Source organism: Brassica oleracea, chromosome C3 (genome assembly GCF_000695525.1).
Source record: "Brassica oleracea var. oleracea cultivar TO1000 chromosome C3, BOL, whole genome shotgun sequence".
NCBI classification, from domain to species: domain Eukaryota; kingdom Viridiplantae; phylum Streptophyta; class Magnoliopsida; order Brassicales; family Brassicaceae; genus Brassica; species Brassica oleracea.
Window position 1 is genome coordinate 20,252,981 of NC_027750.1, and position 4,760 is coordinate 20,257,740.

The window sequence follows — 4,760 nt, forward strand, 5'->3', positions numbered from 1 at the left end:
AAATAAAAAGGTAAAGATATTAAAAATATTCTAATTAAAATATGTAAAATTTAATATAGTTTTAAGGAAATGGTCAAAATTAAAAAAAATTACACATAAAAAAATCATGATTTTTGTTAACTGGGCGGATCATTATTTATATGATATCGCAAACGAAAATTTTTTTTATGTTTTTACAATTATTTAATTAACTATGTATACTCATTTTTTATATTTTTTTATATAAGATCACACATTCGTAAAAAAAATAGATAGTTTAAGATGCAAAAAAAATATATTTATTTAATGAATATAATATGAATGAATTTTACAAATACATCATTTAATAAAATAAATAATTAAAAACTGAAAATTCATATCCGCGCGGATCGGGATCTAGTTCTATTTAATAACGCAAGCCATTTGTGTTGAAATTTTGTTAATGGGCTTGTCGATTAGTTTTGGTATATGACGTGATAGGCTTTGTCTTAATATTAATGAATGTGTGTGTATTTTTAAAAATAGCGGCAGAGATTGTAAATATATAGATTAAGTGAGAGTTATTTTCTATTTGTACTTCATTTTTAATAAGACAGATAGATATATAGAAAACATCTTACCTATTAAAACATTATATAAATTATATATATGGGCCTAAAAAGGATATAAGTCAAATGAGTTAGACTCTAATCTTTCAATTATCTTAAGGCAAAACTAAAAAGGTAATATAATAGGTGGTCGATTAATTGTGGGGTTTACTCACTAAATATTCATTTAAACGTGATCCTATTTATTGGTGGTCGATTAATTGTAGTGTTTATTCACATAATATTCATCTAAACAATTGCAATCTAAATTTTTTGCTCACAGAATATTGCAAATCTTAAATCAATTGCTATAGGGTGTAAAGGTTAGTACTGATACCACGTGTGTTAGTTTAGGGTGATCACCGTATTAATATTTAGATGTTTAGTGGATTTTAATTTATGTTTGTCACGAAGAACCTACAATGTTAATTTATTATTTGTGAGTACAATGGTTATAATATATTTCGACAGATTTTATTGTTTATTTACAACCATATTGTTAAGGTTTTGGACCTTTTGGTATATATATATATATTTTGTCAACAGGTTTTGGTATATAATCTTCCATTTCAAAATAAATATTTATTCTATATTTTATGGAATCTGTCTATAGCATGGTTAGGAGGAAATAATATAGTTTGTTTATAACAATTCATCTAAGCAAATTTTATAGAAGTTGGTCTAAAAAAAACCACTCACGAAAAAAGTCACGAATTATGTTTTAAATTTTTAATTGATAAGATGCTATCCTTTCAAGGTTTTACCCAAATGTTTTACAACTAACTTTTATAATACAAGTAAACTTGTTTCCACTAATTAATACAACAAATATTTACTTTTTTTTAGTGTATTTGTAGCTTTGAATACAAGGATTCATCATTTTTATTCTGGTATGTAAGCATTTCGAAGGTGGCTTAAAAGGAAATGCGGTAATTGTTTGACCCAAAAACGGTGTATTTGCTGGTGATGTTTGTTGGAATCATATAATAAAGAATCTAAAGTTAAGTATTAGATTCTTGAGGTTTAGGAGAAATCTTCATAGAATCAATATGAGAAAAAGAACATCCAAAGCTCTTTATTGATCAAAGATTGCATTACAAGAATGATTTCTACTGTAAAGTGAATCAAAGAATGTATAAAATCCTTATAGGATGTGTTCTAGATCTAGATGGAAAAAATAGTCATTTCTAATAAGGAGATAACTTATTATTTATAGAAGAAAGATATCTAGGGTTTCCTAACAAATTTGGCCTAATTCATTGTTTTAATGGGTTTTGAGAGATGATGTAAATACGAGAGTCTACAACTCCATGTGGTTTGCCCATTTCTACTTCGATTACGGGCTACTTATTGAGTGACAGTTTCAAGAACCGGCCCTCAAATGGTTTTACAAGCCCAGATGTAGTGGCGTTGTGCCCAGATAACAAGCAGGCTATGTACTGCCATCTTCTTTGTGGTCTTTGCCTGAGTGACGAAGTTGTGAATGTGTCTGCTACCTTTGCTTCCTCTTTGCTTGGTGCAATCACTTTTCTTGAAAGTCACTGGAAAGAAATGTGTAGCAATATCGATCTGGTCATCTTAGCGAGTGGATCACCGACCTTGGTTGCAGAGACGCTGTTACTAACATCCTAAGAGGATGTAACTCAGAATTAGCAGATCGGATTGAAGAAGAATGCAACAAAAAATCTTGGGAAGGTATAATCACACGTCTTTGGCCTAAAGTAAAATTCATTCAAAGCATTGTTACACGACAAAATTCTCAATGCATTCCAATGTTAGAGTTTTACTCCAACAAAGTGCCTTTGATCTCCACGGTCTATGGATCTTCTGAAACAATATTTGGTATAAATATGAATCCCTTCTGCAAACCACAAGATATATCTTATACTTGTATTCCCACCATATCTTACTTTGAGTTCATACTTGCTGACGAGGGAAACAAAGGTGAAATTGTTGATCTTGTGAATGTCAAGATTGGGTCCTACTATGAGCCCGTGATCACAAATTATTACGGTGAGTTGTATATGTGGGTATTCATATAGTAAATATTTATCTCTAATAATAAACTAATTTCTTTTTTTTTCTTATGTTGTTATATATATTAGGCTTGCACAGATATAGAATGGGAGATATTCTACAAGTATCTGGATTTTACAACAGTGCACCTCAATTTAGGTTCGTTCGCAGGAAAAGTATGGTTCTAAGCGTCAACCTCGAAGTGACAACTGAAGAAGCATTTTAAAGGGGTTAAATAATGCAACACTTGTTCTTAAGAATTCAGATTTAGGATTGATGGGATTCACATGCTATGCTGATATCTCCACTCTTCCAGGTCACTACATTTTTTACTGGGAACTCAAAGCCAAAACCATCAGTGATATTGTTAAACTTGATAACAAAGTATTGGTGGAATGTTGTTGTGTAATGGAGGAATCATTATGTGCTCTTTATCGAGAGATGAGGAGTAAAGATGGGTCTATAGGAGCTCTAGAGATTAGGGTTGTGAAACAGAGAACATTTAATTCGCTTATGGAGCTTGCCATCTCTCAAGGTGCCATCTCGCTTCCCCATCTCAGTACAAGACTCCTATTTGCATCAACTCTTCTGAAGCCTTAGCTGTTCTTGAAAGCAATGTCCTAGCTTGCTTTTTCAGTGGTAAGTCCCCAACTAATCTCTGATCAGATATGGTCTATGTGGATTATGATAACCCACGAAAACAATTGGATCATATAGTTAAGAATAATGAAGGGACAAAGCTGTTTGATGAGATGAGTTTTGTGTTTATTAAGTGTGTGGTTTGTGTACTGTCTTCCTTTAAATCACTAGGGTACCTGTTGTTTCGCGCCAGTTTGTTTGCAGTTCGTATTCTACGTATTTGGGTTGGTTGCCATTTGTATACTACATATTTCGTTTGTTTGAAATTTGTATTCTATGTATTTGTTTTGAGAGTATTTAAGATTGAAGACTTCACAATTTCTTGTTTGTTTATTGTGTCTGTGGAAAGTAATATCAACCCTGAAACCCCCGCTTAAACGGAGAATACATGTAATATAAATTGATACTTGAAATCAATGTGATGAGAATTATTTTACGACACCAAAAGAACAAACGATAGTTTTGAAATATTCAAATTCAGATATAAATATATTTGGTACATCTACAAATGCATTAAATTGTCGCGTATAAATAATTGGGTAGAGATATAAGCAGAGGAGGCCGACAATTTTCTCTGAATCCGAGTCGTCTAGATCCGTTTTCTATGTTTCAAAAAAAAATTAAGATCCGTTTTCCATAAGTTTTGAACCTTGATTTGCATATTAACATGTCCACTGAATAAAAAAGGAGACAGAAAAGTCTAAAACATGTAAACAATAAATAATTTAGAAAATAAAAGGACATTAGTTATACAAGAACATAATAATTAAAGAATATATCCAGACGACGCAAATTATATATGCTGAAACATGGAGGTGAAAGTTGTAGGAGATGGATTACATCCCTCCACAATGCCCATCGAATAACAGGCCCTAGCCCGGCAAGCTTGATCAGTTTAGTCGGTTTAAGCGGCTAAAGATGTCGGTTCGACCCCAGAGTACTTTTAGCCGATCAGCTAAGCCGACTAAATATGCTCGGCTTATAGAGAACAGTACCAAGGCCCGCATACTCGGCCTTTAACGACAGGGCCTAAAGGACGACACGATTAGGGCATCACGGACGAGGACGCTATAAGAAGGGAGGAGGAGACAACGAAAAAGGGACTTTTGGAACACACACAGAAGCGGCTAGATCTAGGGTTTCCTAATTATCTCTTTGATCCTGTTGCTTAAACCTTTGATCTTGTCACCTTATTTCCCGTCAATCTTGTAACCTCTTGTTTGATTCTAATAAAAGCTTCTTTAGTCACCCCATTCCTACGTTCATCATTCTAATCAACCGAATCCTAATTGGCGCCCACCGTGGGGCTGACTAAAGTAACGTTCTAGATCTACATGGTTCAAAACGACGCCACCCTCGGCGCTCCAGGCGGCGAACCAACCCCAACGCCAGAAGCGGCGCCGCCCATCACCACAGATTTCATGAGCTCTATCATGGCTCGACTTGCTCATCAAGACGAAGTCCAAAAGACGACCAACGACCAGTTAGCTGCTCTGGTCGCGGCCCTCACAGCTCCCGACGGCCAAACAAGCCGTCCCC

At 34.1% G+C, this 4,760-nt stretch overlaps 1 long non-coding RNA gene across 5 annotated transcripts; it reads left to right on the forward strand.

Annotated features, from left to right (window-relative positions):
- The first annotated feature begins 306 nt into the window (after positions 1-306).
- LOC106328371 lies at positions 307-3,541 on the forward strand. Of its 5 annotated transcripts, XR_001267598.1 has the most exons (4): positions 307-2,261; positions 2,346-2,408; positions 2,511-2,579; positions 2,672-3,541. It is a non-coding gene; the product is annotated as an uncharacterized LOC106328371 (long non-coding RNA). The 5 variants fall into 5 exon arrangements; XR_001267599.1 differs by having other exon boundaries at positions 307-2,408; positions 2,501-2,579; XR_001267596.1 differs by having other exon boundaries at positions 307-2,408.
- Positions 3,542-4,760: the final 1,219 nt, after the last annotated feature.